This window comes from Puma concolor, chromosome A2 (assembly GCF_028749965.1).
Source record: "Puma concolor isolate L17-30 chromosome A2, mPumCon1.1.hap2, whole genome shotgun sequence".
NCBI classification, from domain to species: domain Eukaryota; kingdom Metazoa; phylum Chordata; class Mammalia; order Carnivora; family Felidae; genus Puma; species Puma concolor.
The window spans coordinates 130,259,043-130,275,978 of NC_141668.1; the positions used below are offsets into that span (position 1 = coordinate 130,259,043).

Sequence of the window (16,936 nt, forward strand, 5' to 3'; positions counted from 1 at the left end):
CTTTCCTTATATGGAAGGCTCCTACCCAGTTCCTTGTTTACTTTTCTTTCTCTTCCTCTTTTCCAGGGCAACACCTATTCTGTGAGAAAATTTTTTCTCCAGCTTAGAAACTGGAAGGAAGTTATGCAGGAGGCAATGACTAGTTCAGGGCAGAAGAGCTACCCTCAGAACTTAGGTGTGGATGTGGTCATTCCTGCCAACCTGCCCGGGCTGTGTTTGGTTGTACTAGGCCCAAAACCCCCACAAAAACACCTACCTATGCCAAACAGAGGAAAAGAAAGAAAATCTGTTAAGAAACTGAATCTCCTTCCCTTTGCACTAAATTTAACAAGGATACTTGGCCATTTAGTTAGCACCCCCAAAGTCAATTGTGAGGGTAACAAAGGATTGTCATAACATTCTTAAGAAATATGTGAGGGCGCCTGGGTGGCTCAGTCAGTTAAGTGTCTGATTCTTAATATCGGCTCAAGTCATGATCTCACAGTTTGTGAGTTCAAGCCCGGCATCAGGCTCTGTGCTGACAGCACAGAGGCTGCTTAGTATTCTCTTTCTCCCCTTCTCTCTCTGCCCCTCCCCCAGTCATGCTCATGCTCTCTCTTTCAAAATAAATATATAAACATAAAAAAAGAAATATTTGAGATATTCTCTGAGGTTGACGTGGGGAATCTTCAGGCTTAGAGCAGCGATCTCAAATTCAAATGCCCATAGAAGTCTGGCATATAATGTAAAGGAGGGAAGCAAGAGAATATAAGACATAATTTTACATAATTCTGTTTTAATTAATTCTACTGTTGACTATAAGTGTGTTGATTAAAGGCCATTGCCACTAGCTCTAAGTGTTGAATAGTAGGGAGTGGTGGGGACTGTGGAAAACTAAAGACGGCATGCGTGATTAAACAGAGTGGTCCCAGGCACCTTGGTCACTCAGCTGGTTAAGTGTCCAACTGTTGATTTCAGCTCAGGTCATAATCTCACAGTTTGTGGGTTTCAGCCCTACATCAGGATCTGTGCTTTTATCATGAAGATTCTCTCTCTCTCTCTCTCTCTCTCTCTCTCTCTCTCTCTCATATAAATAAACATTAAACAAACAAAAATAAAGAGAGTGGTCCCTGCTCATCTCCAGCTGATTGTTACCCTGTGAGACCATGAGCCCAATGTTGCTAGATGATTCAGTTTTTCAGGAGAAGCCAGAGATTTCTAAGTTTTGAATATTGTCAAGTAAACTAACCAATGCAACTGTAAGTCATTATATTGGTTACCCTTACGCAAAAAGTACAAGTTGAACGTTGGGGTGCTGGTAATGTTCTATTTCTTGATGTTGCTGCTAATTACATAGGCGTGTTCTTTATGAACATTCATCTAGCTGGGCACTTAAATGTGTACTTTTCTGTATATATTATACTTTAATGAAACGTTTTTAAATGTGTTGGCAGGTAGTTGAGTTTTTAGAAGAATTTTAAAACATTATCTGGGCCAACATCATGTAGGCCTAATAACGCCCATCTGTGGGTTGAATTAAGCCCTCAAGGTCACTCTTTATAAACTTTAATTTAGAAAACTTAGAAGGGGAAAAAGAATTCTGACTTTTCTAGCACTTATTCAAAGGCTGGGGAGGAAAGGAAAGGCTAGACATGGCTATGAGTTTCCATGAGGCACAAATAGATTTCCAGGGCACAGTACTGTGGTCTGAGTATACACAGGGAACAGTCCAGATCATCAAGGTCATGACCTTCTCATCCTCACCTGTGACAGCCTGCCTTCATTTGACTTGCTTGTTGGTTCCCCTGGTCCACCATTTTTGGGGCCTGCATTCTAGCTTCACTGAGTCTCCCCTCGTGGAAATTCAGGTCTCATGTTTCCTCTCGTTGAGACGAAACCAGCACACTGCAACCTAAGCTTTAGGAAAAAATGAAGGTAATATGAGAGAGTAGAAAATAGACAAGCATTGAAGTCAGACAAAACAGCATTCACATATGGCCCTGACACAAACTAGCTGAGGATTTGGCCAAGTTACTTACCCACCTTGAACTTGTGTTTTCTCATTTAAGCAACCCTGACATGAATACCTCTTCCCTAAAGGTGAGAAATGTATAAATAAGTGCCTAGGATGGCATTGTCTTTCAAACTTTAATGTGCATGGAATGTTGCCCAGGAATCTTGTGAAAATGTGGATTATGATTGAGTAGAGTTATGGCAGGATCTGAAATTATACATTCCTAACCAGCTCCCAACTACACCAGTGCGACCAGTGCCAGAACCACACTTTGCAAAGCTAGACTGCAGAGTGCTTGATCACAGTACTTAGTGGGTACTAATTCCCCACTATCACCCTCCATAAAAATATACACTCCCAATGAGAACTTTGAAATGGAAAGCTGGAGGCGCTATTGACACTGACTTTGTTTGCTTTGCATGTGATTCCAGTAAGTTCTGAGGACCTAGTTTCCTTCATAATGCTGACAGCAAACTCGCAGTTTCCTCCATGATGACTTTCACAGGGAGACAATGGGAATCCTTTCAACTGAAAGCAATGGTCAACAGGGTTGCTGAATTAGGAAAGGAGACCAGAAGAGTTAAATGTGCTCCTCCTTAGGAGATTTCTCTTTGTTTCTTCAAGATGACTTCCAAACTCACTGGTTTGTTTTTTCATCTGAATGCTTTATTCCATGAATAGCCTAACAATATAAATGTGTTTCAAGTACATGAATAAACAACATAATAATAAAAAGCACATGACTTTCCCAAGAATTTATCCCTGCAGTTCTGAGTTAACCAAAAGACAGCAACTTTCACTTTGGGGGACGGGAATGAGGACAAGTTTCAAATGTGCTTAAGAGACTCAGAGAGGAGAGGAAACAGAAGGTAAGGAAAGACATATTGGCCTGCACTACTCATGTGTTCCCCAGAACTGTTTGGGACAATTGGAGAGGAAAAGGGAAGCTATTACAGAAGAGATTAAAGTGGCAAGAAAACACACATCTGGTTTTGTACTGGTTTAAAGAAGACCTTTTCCCCAGGAATATGAGAGAGAGCATGAGCTTCGGAATCAAGCAGAATCTGGAACAAACAAACAAACAGGCATCGTCCCTTTTCATACTGGACAAGATTCGCCACTCACCTGAGTCTAAGTTTCTTCATCTGTAACATAGGGGGACTAAATACCTACCCTAGTGGATTGTTCTAGTAAGATACCAAAAATCACCCATGGGAAGCACCTCACTCAGTGGCCACTTAGCTTAACATATGCTCATTAGGTGGGTGTTTCCCACCTTCCTTCCCTAGGGGACTGAGGCTGTTGATCACAGAAAGAACACCATAGCCTAATTACCCCGACCCATCTGAGTCATCAGGACATTTCTTTTGATAGGCAGATAATCTACACCAAGGTGGAAGACTTGTTACACATTCATGAGATGTGTTCCCATCAGCACTGCCATCAGTTTTGCTCAATACCTACTATGGTCCCCATGGCCAAGTAGCCGATCATTCAAACCCATGTTCATTTAGCCCCACTTCACCTAGCCCTTACCTACACCCCACCCCACATGCCTCTGACACTGTCAGGATGCCATCAAAAAGCCCTAGGTTTGAATTGATGGTTTCTTATTCACTAGCTGTGTGAACTTTGACACATCACTTAACTCTGTTAAGTCTCCATTTCTCCATCTGTAAAAACAAAGAGACAAAGAGTATAAAACGAGGCATCAGTGCAGCACCTGCCACATTGAAGGCACTCTGCCATGTTAGTTCTGCTTGTTGGTGGTGTTCTTCTTTACAGTGGGCTTTGCCCCTGTTCATAGGTAAGGAAATCGGCATTCTAGGTGAATGAGTGATAAGGCCAAGCTTTGAAATTTGCCATTTCCATGGAGGAACAGGAGGCCCCAAAATGCAGAATAAAAGGTGTCCAAGACCATAACAAATTTTTAAATCAGCTGGCTCAAAGTCCATGGTCTTTGCAGATCAACATACTGCTAAGCACCAAGGAAGGTACAGAAAAGATTAAGACACAGATGCTGCCTTAAAGGTGCTTTTAGGAATCTGGGTATCAGTCCCATATGGATCAGAGAGCTGAGAATGACAACAGCAATATCCTGCTTGGTTGACCAAATGTCAGTGTTGATGGAAACTTTTCTCTCCCGTCAGTTTTCCCTCTATCCAAGAACTTCCAAGTACCTCCACCTACAAACCCACGGACTTGTTCTGTTTTAGTAATTAGTTTCTCTCTCCAAATGAAAGATAAGAAAATCTTCTGAAAAAAGGAAGATAAAACCCCATAAATACTACGGGTAATTCAACGAACTAATTGATATTACTCGGTTATCACATCTGTTCAACTGATGTCCCTGTTCATGTTCTGGGTATTTGTCAAGTACCTGGATTTGGGCTTCCCACCTTCTACTTCAGAGTCTTAGAAATTCAAGACCCTCATCTAGTATACTTCTGGCCCATTGTTTCTCCAACCTAGTTCTGGGTATCCCCTGATTTCAGGTTTGCCTGCCTTTGCGGTTTTGACTCATCACATGATTCCTTGAAACTTGCCTATTTCCCCAGAACCTGCCCTTCAACCTGCATTCACAATTCATTGCAATAGAAACTCTGTATCTTTTTTAAGGCCAGTGCTCTTTGCCTTGATTAAAATTTATCTCTGACTAAGAAAACTGCTGTAGTGATTCTGTGTGCTTATAGTCTGACTTTTCTACCATTTAATGAGAAAGTACTGTACTAAGTGAAAGGGATATAATATTAGGTAAAACAGAAGCACAAAGATTAATGCTTTTGTTTTGTAGTGGGTAACACAGACCCGTGGCTTGAACTTTCTCTCACTTTTCTTTTTCAGCAACTTCCTCTTCTTCCCGGTCTCCAAATGATGGAATATCTTAGGAACCCGTTGAAACTCTTCTTTCCTCCGTCTGTATTTACTCCCTAGGTGATTTCAACCGGTCTTACTTTTAACTACCGCTGTCCACTGTGTCTCCCAAATACATATCTTCACCCCAGACCTTCCCTTGTACTCTGGTCTTCCACATCCACCCACCACTTGAGCCTCTAAGAGGCACCATACACTGAGCAGGTCCAACCCAGAATCTCCCAGTCTTCTCTGTCCTACCCTTCCGTTCTTCCTAACACAACATAGTTTTTCTTATGTGCTGTACCCAATGTGTTAGCAAGTCTTTCAGCTTCTATCTTCAACATATGTCTGGAATCCAAACCCACCTAGTAGCCACCGTCAGTTCCTGCCAAGACTGTTACAAGAGTTTTAATATTGGTCTTCTCTTTCCGCTCCTGTCCCCTGACAGTCCTTTCTCAACAGGGCAGCCAGAGGGAGCCTAGTAAGTCAGAGCATGGCACTCCTCTGGTTGCCCATTGGTCTCAGTGTAAAAGATCACATCCTTACAGTGGCCTGCATGCCCTAGGTGATCTGACCTCACCTAAACTCGTCTTATTCCCCCCTCCTCCTTTCCCACTTATCCCTGGCACGCTGGCCCTGTAGCTGTCCCCGAACATACGAAATAGTATATTCCAACCAAAGACATTTCCCCCAGCTATCTGCACAGATCATTCCCCATTTCCTTCACGTGTCTGCTTGCATGTTCACACTACAATAAGCCTTCGTCTGGTCACCGTATCTACAATGGCAGTCACATTCCTTAGCCCCTATTATCACTATCTAGCCTTTATTTGCTTGGTCTCTTCTGGTACTTGTCATTAGCAGCCTCACCAAACACTGGTAGACTTATTTTTCATTTACCTTCCCAAACTGACTTGATTCTCACACAGTCCACAAGCACTGACACTTTGTTTTGTCATTGTGTCCCCAGTCCCCCTATAGTTCCTGGCACATAGTCAATACTTAATAAATATTTGCTGAGTGAATGAACATTATTAATATTCTGGCTCATTTTCTCTGGGAGTCTTGGTAGACCATGAGTCATGCATAGGACTCATATTACGAGACATGCCTTTTTAAAAAAATATCTGTGTTGTCTCCAAAGGACTTAGCAACCTAGAAACCTACCTAGGACCCTGTCTTCCTGCTGGGCCAGGCCCATCTCAAAGCCTCCTTTCAGGACTAGCTCTTTAAAATGCCTATGTTTTCACAACGTTCATATTGCATTATTCTGAATTATTTCAGCTGCAAGCTACAGAAATCCAATTCAAACAGGCATAAGGTTAAGAAAGAAAAGATGGATTTATTGGTTAATAGAATTGAAAGTTACAGTTCAAGTGCAGTTGGAGAAAGGTGCTGGAGAGAGTTTGTCAGGGATGCACTTCTTTGCTTCTGTCAGCTTTGTTTTCCTTTTGGTATGATTCAGACTGATGTTTTCCCAAGTAGGAATAAGGGTGACCACCAACACCCCTAAGCTTACATTCTACCAAGTTAGCAACCTCACTGTCAGATGTAACCTTAGATGGGGTCAGTTCTACCCACAGCAAATGGTCTAGGAGCGATCGAGGTGGTTTTTTCAGGAAAAGTCAGCCTGCTGAAGCTAAAGGAACAAAAATGGTTACTGAGCAGATGAAAAGAGTTGATGTCCACTACATCGGGCTTGCTTCTTTGTATCTTCAAGATCTCATGGGGAACCATACTTGAACTAAATATGCAGTAAATGTTTAATAAGAGTGACAGACTCATCCCAAAGCCACAGCTCAACATAGAGCTGTGACATGACTTTAAGTATTTTCCATCCCGGAAAAATTTGAACTTTGTTTCAGAGTCTCAGATTCCATATTCGAACAAGTCCCCTCTATCCCGGTCTCCTTCCTCTCATGGAGTCTGCCAAAATCTTGCTGCATTAGCTATTTATTGCTGTGTAACAAATCAACCCAGTACTGAGCCGCCTTAAGACTACTGGATTTATTATCTCATAATTGCTGTGAGAGAAAACCTGCATCCTCTGGCTACAGTAAAAGTATCAGCCAAAGCTGTAGATGTGTCAAAGCACAGCTGGGAAACATCTACTTCCAAGATTATTCACATGGTTTTTTGCAGAATTCAGTACTTACTGTCTTTTGGACTGAGGATCTTTGTTCCCCGTGAGCCAGTGACTGGAGGCCTCCATTGGTTCCTTGCCATTTGGGTCTCTCTATGGAGCTACTCACAATATGGCAACTGGTTTCCTCAGTGCGAGATGGCAAGAGCAAGTGTCAGCAAGACGAAAGTCATAGTCTTTTGTAGCCCTGTCTCAGATGTGACATTCCCTCATCACTTTTGCCCTATTCTGCTCACTAGAGTGAATTGTTAGGTCTAGCCCATACTCAAGGGGAGGGAATTACATATGGGTACAAATAGGAGGAATGTTTCTTGATGGCAGAAAGCTGTCAAAAATGCAGGACACTTTGGTGTCACCTGGAGGTAGCCCCGGCAGATTGTCATGTGGTGACAATTCCAACAATGATGGACCGACTACCTGGCATCTCACTTTGACACGGTTCTGAGGCCTCATGGACTCAGTGGTAAAGAGTGCCATAATCGATTAGTGATGTCTGCCACGGGTGAGACATGGAAGAATGGCAACATGGGTCCACATATTGTCGAGCCCCATTCAAACGGCATTTTCCCAGGCCTAACAGACATAACAATTTCTCTTTGGCACTAATCAGAGGAAATGATGAGCTGGCTAAAGATCACATATCTGATAGCTGAGGCTGCATGTGCTGTGATCCAATGGCACAGCTTGAGTTACTGTTAACAACTGATGCCTTGTCTTACTGGCTTGTTTTTAACATATGCCCAAATCCATATTGAACCATTCTGTACATTTGCATCCAGTTTCCTACTACAAACACACTTAAGAAACGGAGCAAGGCGTACTCGTTCCGTTTTTTTGATTTGGTTTCAAAGGTTGTATGAGGAGCTTGGCCTGGTTGCTGAAATTGGTCCCAGCATTCCAAACTGGTGTCATGATGGCAGATAACCAAGTCTCCCCTCTCTCAGAACTAGTAACTGTAAAGGCTGGGCCTGTGGTAAAGCAGTGGAGAGAATGGTATTGCATTTCACATGGTACTTTTCTCTTCCTCGAAAGAACTAGCAAAGTACTTGGTAAAGGGCAAAAACAATAAATAAAATAAAAGAAGTCTGATTAAAAACATGTTTGTAAACACTCGCTTCCTTTTTCACTGAAGCAAGAAAAAAGAGCTGGCTTCCTTTGACTTTACCCCAGAATAAACGTGCTTGGAATTGCATAGTAAATAGGGTAAAAAGAGCAAGTATCTCTCGCCTTAAAATATTAAATGATGTTCCAGAGATGAAAACATTGATTTAGTCACTAAATGTTATGGCAACAGTGTTGTGTTTCAAACTTCTTTAGAAGATCAGTTATTTAAAGTTAGTATTGTAGATTCCTTCCTTCTTTCCTTCCTTCCTTCCTTCCTTCCTTTCTTTCCTTCCTTTCTTTTTTTCTTTCTTTTTACCCAATTGTATTCAACACTTGGGAGTTGACAGTGGAGTTTACAAAATGCAAAACAAAAGATCAAGAGCAAAATAGGTTATGAAAATGCTTTATTTTGGAGTTTATTTTTTTCCCTTCTCTTTGGATTGCTTTGTTTGCCATGAGGGGACCAGGGCTACCCTGAGATTGAAATTTGCTCAGAGAATGAAATCTCCACTCCCAAACTCCTAAAAGGCACTCCGGGGAAACCAGTCTTCCCAGGGTTCACATGTGAGTGTGGCCACATGTCAAACTCAATCTGTTACAGGGTATACAACCCCTGAAATCAGCATCTCAGGAAATGTAGCCTACATCCTGTGGCCATCTGGAGCCTGCTTTGCCGAGCCGTCTATTTTTCACCAGAGGAGTTGCAGAAAGGGTTAATCAATCACTGTGCCAGTTCAAACACAAAGCCTCCCTCCCCACTCCCTGCAGCTCTCACTCAACCCCAGAGCTGGCCGAACAAGGCCCCACATCAAAGCCGGAAACTCAAAGCAAATGTGCCAAAAGGCCAAATGGAAGTGGCAGAATTGGAGAAGGCTTTATTAAGTGTCACTTCTTAATACAGCCCCCAAACAGGCAGAGGTGACGAGACCGGCAGGCCCAAAGGAGAATTTAGGCACTCCACGCTGGGTGGAGAATAGGGCTCCCCGTTGAGATTTCCAGTCTCCCCTGAAAGTTGTTTCTTTAAAAACTCACCTTGATAATGCGGCAAGACCACGTGACAAAAGCGCTCTGTCCCCTGGGACGCCATAAGGAGCCAAGCCCTGTGCTGTTCCGTGGACTTCCACGAAAAGGTGCAGACGGTCTGCCTGCTGTTCCTTCTCAAACATTTCTTTGAAATGGACACAGATGGCAATTCCTTCACCCTTGTGTAAGCTCTCCGAGACAGTGAGGCTGACGTAGTTCTGTTACCTCCTTGCCCCTTAGTTAGAACATGTTCACTATCCTTCAGGGTAACAAATGTGTAGAGTTCAGTCTTGCAGTTTCCCCATATCATGCAAATGGCGGCTTCAAAGTTGGATGTGGGCTTGAGTGAAAATCATAGCTGTGCCACATACCAGTTGTATAGCCGTGTACCTGCTGGGCTCAGTTTTCCAGGTCTCCACTCTGTCTTCTATAAAATGGGGATAAATCAGCATTCCTTGGGGAATTTGAGTTGCTGAGAAATAAATGAGAAAGTGCGTATGCAGACTCAGGACAGTGCTGGCTACATAATTAGCAGTCCATATATGCGCTTCACTACTGTCGTTGGTCATATATCCATTCAACAAACATCCTCCAAAAGCCCTCTCTGTGTTAGGCACTGTCCTAGGCGCCGTGGGCAGTGATGAACAAAGTAGGCAAGGTCTTCATCTCCGCAGAGCGTATGATCTCGTCAGAGGAAAAAGAAGATAAAAAAGCACATGAATGAAGGGACAAGAACAAGTAGAGGCTAATGTGATAGAGAAAGGCCTCTAGCGGTTGGGACATTGACACTAGGAGCTCTGGAAAGTTCCTCTAAAGATGAAAGGACTAAGCCAAGACCTAAGTAACAGGAGATGCCAGGCATGTGAGGATCTTGGGACAGAGCCTTCCAGGCGGAGGGGACACGTGCAAAGGCCATGAGTCAGGACTGAGCTTGGCATTTAATTTGTGGACAGAAAGAAGGCCGATGTTCTCAGAGCACGGGGAGAAGGGCGCATGGAAGAATGGAGAGAGCAGGGCGTGGCTGTGGCCTTACTTCTGTGCAGGTGCTAAGTTTTCAAGTGACTCGAGGAGTAATGTTGCTTCCTGCTCCCCCCACTGCATTCTCGAGGCTGCCAACCGTGGCACAGGACAAGGGCAGAGTTCCTTCATCCCTCTGCAGCCTCAAAGCCCCCCTCTGGCATTCATAAAGACACAGATTGTTTCCAAGAGAAATGCAGAACCTCAGAGCCAAGCAGCTTTGAAATCTCTGGAGGGAAGTTCACACACATGCCAAAGAAGGCAAAGTAGAAACATGTCTTTTTTTTTCCCCCTCTCCCAGAAGTAAAATGGACATTGTAAATGTTAGAATCCACAGCGACTGAAATCATAGTTTCATTCTGTTTGGTTTTTCATGCTTTGTACAAAGGGCTGAACGTCTGATTATGATCTGCATGTCTTTTTTTGTGAGGTTCCATGTGCTGCGACTGAGAGAACACGCCAGGAGGAATGGCATTCCGTGATGCGTTTGCTTCTCAGTTCGGCACTTTAATCGCTGTGTGACCCTAGTTAATTTACTCATCCTCTCTGAGCAGTGCCTCCCTTTCTTCGTCTATGAAATAGAGATTATAATATTTTTTCAAAGAGAGAGAGAACGAGCGTGAGTAGGGGCGGGGCAGAGGGAGAGGGAGAAAGAGAATCTTACACAGGCTCCGTGCCCAGTGCAGAATCCAACTTAGGGCTCAGTCTCACAACCGTGAGATCACGACCTGACCTGGACAGAGACTGATGCTCAAATGCCTGAGCCACCCAGGTGCTCCAAGAGATTATGATATCTGTGCTCTAAGAATTACGGTAGGATTAGTAGGAGAAACACCTAAGAGGATCCTGACAGCAAGAAGGGATACTCAGTGAGGAGGCACTTCCGAGGAACTAATAGCAGCAGTACAAGTCCCTAGCTCAGGGCACAACGAAGAGCTGCCCATGGCCCAAGTCCAGACTGCTGTCCGCTTTTATAAATAAAGTTTTATTGGAATGCAGCCGCACGTACTTGTGAATCCTTGGTGACTGCTTTCCCTCTATGCAGCTGAGTTCAGTAGTTGAGACGGAGGCCATGGGGCCCACAAAGTCTGACACTCTGGCCCTTCACAGAAACAATTTGCCAATCTTTGCTCTTGACTCCAAATGTCAGTGCCCTTTCCATGCTTTCAAGATGCTTGAAACTTCGTTCCATGTCACAAAATTGTCTTGTGTGCCCATTTTGACTCACTCATAGCAGGCGATTAGTACCTAGTGATCCAATTGAATTAAATATGCATGTCCATACGCATGCACGCACACATATACACCTATTTATATTTCTTGTTGCTCAGCCTTTTGTTCTTGCCAGAGAGCCCTTCCCTCTGTTGCACATTCATTTTTTTCAAACCGTTTTTGGCTCCTTTATCGGTGCGTGGCTGACAGATGTTATAGGTTTGCAGCCACCCAAATAACATTTGCCCTTTGCAGGATCTAATGTTCATGGATTGAGCAGACCCTGCTGACCAGCGGACAATTGAGCGTCCTATTTTAACTCTCTCCGCCCCACCACCCCCAAATGTCAAACATTGGAAGTGGCTACTGAGACCTTCTAAATGCCCCCAGGCAAGAATTGCAAAGAATAGACCAGACAGTAGGGGTCGGGGCTGTGGGATCCTAATCAGAGCGGCTTGGACCAGAATATCCGATAGAGTGCCTGCCGTCACTCACCTGCTCCTCCTTTTGACTTCATATCCTGCCACTCTAGCCCGAACCCACTGGCCTCCTTCCAGTTCCTCAGTCGCCCCCAGTCACCTGCTCTAGCTGTTCTCCTTCAAGAGTATCCTTACCTTAGGGAACCTTCCCTCATAAACCCCCTGCGTGAGTCCTGCCCTGACCACCACATGGAATACTAAAACCCACCACCCCTATGAACATTCCTGCTGGGTCTCCCATGCCTGGTTTTAATTCTTCCATAGCACTTATGACCTTCTACCAAACACTGTTACATGTCTATTATGCTCATTGTTTCTCATCTGTCTTCTCCATTATATGTAAGTTTCACAAGAGCAGGGATAGTGAAGTGCTTTGTTCTTTGATACATTCCAATCCAGCCCAGGACTTGCGTGTTTATGTATGTATCAACCACACAGTACTTATTTTGTGCCTGACACTGTTCTAGCCTCTTTAAAAATATCTACTTACGTAATGGTAGGTACTCGATAAGTATTCATAGAAATGGGTGCATAAAGGGAGACAACAAGGGTGTGGTTGTGGAATCAGACTGAGTGGTGTCCCATCCCTCACTCTGACACATTCCTGCTGTGTGACCTTGGGAAAGTCACTTAAACTCTCTGAACGTCTGTTCATTTTCCACTAGAAAATAGAAGTGAGAATTCTCATTCACAGAGTTGATAGGAGATTTAAAGAAGACGTTGTTGAGAAGGTCCCAGCACGCAGTGGTTGGCTCAATCGGTTGAGCATCCAGCTTCGGCTTATATCATGATCTCATGGGTCATGAGTTTGAGTCCCACATTGGCTTGCAGTACACTGTCAGCACAGAGCCCACTTCAGATCCTCTGTCTCCCTCCCTCCGTGCCTCCCCCACTCACCCTGTCAAAAACAAGTAAAACATTTTTTTAAAAGACATTATCGAAAAGGTCTTGGTATGGTCTGCCTCATAGAGAAAGAGTTAACAGCACGAGCACCATGATGGTGATAGTGCAGTGTGACTAAGTAGGATCTCCAAAGTGCCAGGCTGGACACAACACGTTTCTATCACCATCCTTCTTTCTTTAAAGAGCAAAAAGGCTTATGAGGGTCACCTGTAAATGTCAGTTCTTCAAGCCAAATTAAGGAAGAAATCAGAAAATATTTGGGGGGCACAGTTCCCTTGAACTTAATGGGAACTATTTCAAAAACTTCAGTTCTAGTGCTTTTTTTTTTTATTGTGGTAAGAACACTTAACATGAGATCTGTCCTCTTAACAAATTTAAGTGTGTAATACAACTATTAACTATAGGCACGATGTTGCACAGCACATCTCTAGAACTTAGCGCTCTTGCATAACTAAAACTTTCTACCCGTTGAAAAGTAATTCCCCATTTCGTCCTCCCCACAGTCCCTGGAGACCACCATTCCAGTCTCTGCTTCTAAGAGTTTGGCAATTTTCAACACATTATATAAGTATTTGTATTTGAGATGCTGCATGTAAGTGTTACAATATTTATCCTTCTGTGATGGACTTTCTCCACCTAGCAGGGGGTTCTCCAGGTTAGTCCCTGCACCTTTTGGTGGTAGGGTTTCCTGCTTTGTTAAGGATAAGTAATATTCTACTGTAAGTATAATGCCTTTTGTTCATAACTTCAAAGAAAACATAAGAATGGATGAATTAAGGGGCACCTGGTGGCTCAGTCGGTTAAGCACCAGACTTCTGTTCAGGTCATGGATCTCATGGTTCGTGAGTTTGAGCCCCTCATTGGGCTCTGCACTGAGAGTGCAGTGAGTTAAATATAAACACTGATTTATTTAGCCATTTGACAACCATTTATTTATTGAATACCTGATGTGAGCTAGAATATTTGTCCCAGGAATTGGGGACACAGAGTGATTACTATACTTTGGGCATCCAGTATCACATAGGTCACACTCCTATAGTGATGATGGGTGTATTAACCACACGACAGATGTTGTGATGGGGAAATACAGAGTCAACGTATGTGCACATCTCATGTTACAATAGCTAGTGGCTGTCGATCACTATCTTTTAAGTACTGGGTACTGTGTTACACACTCATGAATGTTAATATTTATGGCACACCTGTGATGTAGTTTCTATAATTATCCACTTGTTGCAGGCAGAAAATGAAGTTTAAAGGGGTTAAACTGTCTGAGATCAGTTAGTAAGAGACAGAGGCAAGAATTAAACCCAAAGCTCCAGCTCTTAACCGGGCACAGCTTGGTAAGTAAGTGGCTGACACCAGCTCTACTGACATGTAGCTGATGGGTGCTTTCTGAGTTCATTGCCCTTCTAGAATTTGTTTTCTTATCTGTATTTACCACCATAAGACCGTCAGAAGAAGTAAATCCAACAATAAACAGAGAGTGGTGAGCTAAGACCTAGCTCATGGCATGCACTAACTGTTAGTTCTCATCTCTCTTGCTTAAATAACTGTATGATTGTAGAGTCCTGGGTAGATGTAGGAACATATACACCAAATAATTACATTAATAATAGTTAATATCACTGAAGCATTTACTGTGTGCCAGGCACTGCGTGAAGCTCCTTTCATTGATTGACTTACTGGATCAGCATAGTAACCCTCTGGGTAGGTGCTCTTGTTATCCCTGTCTTTCTGCAGAGGAGACAGAGGTACACAGATCATAGGTAAGTTGCCCCAAGTTACAGAGCTCTTACTGGGCAGATCAGCCCTCCATCCCTGGTGTCTAGTTCCAGAGCCTGCTCTTCACCATTCTGCCGTCTAAATGCCATCAGAAAACGGTCGCAGATACCCTTAGAAGTGGTTACTGGTGGTGGTGGTGCTACCATTGGTAGGATTCAAACACCCCAGGTGATTTATTTGTTCTCAAACCAATGCAGTATTATTTCTGCATTTGTTTTCCAATTTGGATAGGTTTCTCTGTCGCTGATAGCCTCATGTAGCTGACGATCCCACAGACTTCCCCTTGTAGCATCAGTCAGTGCCATGATAAAGCCCGTATTACCTTTCTTAGAATGTACTCCTCTACCCCACCCCTGGCTTGCTCGGCATCAATACACAACCAAGTACTCTAAATGGACCCCCCCCCCCAGATAGTTTCACTGACCTTGCAATACCACCCAAGATTTGTAATAGAGCTCATGATTTAATTTTGGAACGGAAGATTGGGAAGCTGTCTCCATCCTGGTACTCCCCAAAGCTAAGAGTCATGTCCACTCTCTCAATGACTCTGTCCAACTCAATAAAGCATGCAGCCCAAACTATAGCAAATAGTTTCTCTTCTCCCACAGACTTAACAGAAAAAGATTTAAAGACAAGTAAGGATGAAGGGGAGTTATTCCTTTGTGCTCTTTTTCAAAGCTGCAAACCTCAGCCGGGGCCCCCAAAGCTTGAGTTACCTCATCTGGACGGTGCTTTGCAAAGAAATTGGTCCTTTCTCGGGCAATGAAATATTTGCTAACTTCTCCTAATGAGTGTGGTTTTGCAGACTGTAATTTCTCTGCAGCTACGTTGCCAGGGCAGGTTTAAACAGAAATATGCAAACAATAAAGCACGACAGGGCACGCAGAGTTGGGTCATAAAATGCACGTCCCCTGTGTGTTGTGAGGCAAGACGCCAGCGGCCTTGTGCCCTCAGCCACCTGTGTGCGATTCCAGTCGATCATCTGTGACTCACTGGAGGCTGATCAGATTGTTTCTGTCCCGAGGCCATTTTATTATAAGGTTTGGTTGTGAATTTCATTAACTTTTACAGTCCTACACATGTGTGTTTATAACAAAAGCTATCTCCCCTCGTGGGATGACATTTGTTTTTATAAAACAAAAATTAAATCAAAATCCAAGCTTACGAAGGTTGAAAAAAATGTGTGCGAAAAACAATAGGCAGGAAACAAATTGTCAGTGTAAACCAACGGAAGATGTAAATCGATGTCCATCAAGGGCCTTCAAGAGCCATTTTTGGCATTACCCAAAATGCCGTATGAAACATATACGGGGTTTGGCATGGAGGCATGCTCAGTGGACTTTTGAAGAGCTGGCTGTTTCACTCCAGCCTGTGTTAAGAAACACCTACGGGAGAGCAATACGGAATTTTACCTAGGCAACAGAAAGGAGGTATTTCTTCATCACAGGATCTGGTGGATCTGAGGTGCAGTCTGTGGAGAGGATTAAGGGAGTGCCAGGCACCACGCCTTTGAACTCCCTGCTTTGCGGAGTGATGTAGATTCAGGGGAGGCCGAGGAACGCATCAAATACTGTGTTCATTTCTCTGTCTCATGGTACAAAATTGTTAGGCCTCATACCTTCTCAGAAACACAATTACAGTAGCTTTTCTGGCCCTATGGTCTCTGTCATAAGTGCTTACCTCTTCTGCTGTAGCTCAAAAGCAGAGACAATACGTAGGTGGATGAGGAAGGCTATGTTTCAAGGAGGATTTTTTTTTTCTTTTTTTTTTCTTTTTTTTTTTTTTTTAAATGTTTTTTTTCAACGTTTATTTATTTTTGGGACAGAGAGAGACAGAGCATGAACGGGGGAGGGGCAGAGAGAGAGGGAGACACAGAATCGGAAACAGGCTCCAGGCTCTGAGCCATCAGCCCAGAGCCTGACGCGGGGCTCGAACTCCCGGACCGCGAGATCGTGACCTGGCTGAAGTCGGACGCTTAACCGACTGCGCCACCCAGGCGCCCCTCAAGGAGGATTTTTAAGGCCATTGAAATTTGAATTTTATTTATTTTCACGTTACAAAACATTATTTTCTTTAAAAAAAAAAAGCACGTAAAAATTTAAAAACCATCCTTAGCACACAAAAGGCTGTATGAAAACAGATTTGGCCTACAGGCCATATTTGCTGACTGAGCCCAATAACAGAAACCTTAGGGTGGATGTGGGAGATTGCCATATGTAACCTGGCTAGTTTTACAACCTGGTCGCCATGAGGTTGCTTCTCCAATGGACTGCGATAGAAAAATTCAAGAAGTTAAAAACCAATGACAGCTTTTTCATTGACCTTCTGACATGTGATAATATGCTCACCCTAAATTATGATTTTTTTAGGAGACCATTAAGTATATGTAATTTTGACTTTTTAAAAAGGTAGTTAGGGACA

At 43.4% G+C, this 16,936-nt stretch overlaps 2 long non-coding RNA genes across 2 annotated transcripts in view; one reads left to right on the forward strand and one right to left on the reverse strand.

Moving 5' to 3' along the window:
- The window catches only part of LOC147583505 (uncharacterized), a 292,328-nt gene that overhangs the window by 230,689 nt on the left and 44,703 nt on the right, over nucleotides 1-16,936 (forward strand). The gene's annotated exons all lie outside the window — the stretch shown is intronic.
- LOC147583506 (uncharacterized) overlaps nucleotides 1-16,936 on the reverse strand; it is a 79,803-nt gene that overhangs the window by 10,165 nt on the left and 52,702 nt on the right. Inside the window, exon 2 of the long non-coding RNA XR_015243152.1 lies at nucleotides 1,744-1,896. This is a non-coding gene — a long non-coding RNA (uncharacterized LOC147583506). The remainder of the gene's footprint in view (nucleotides 1-1,743; nucleotides 1,897-16,936) is intronic.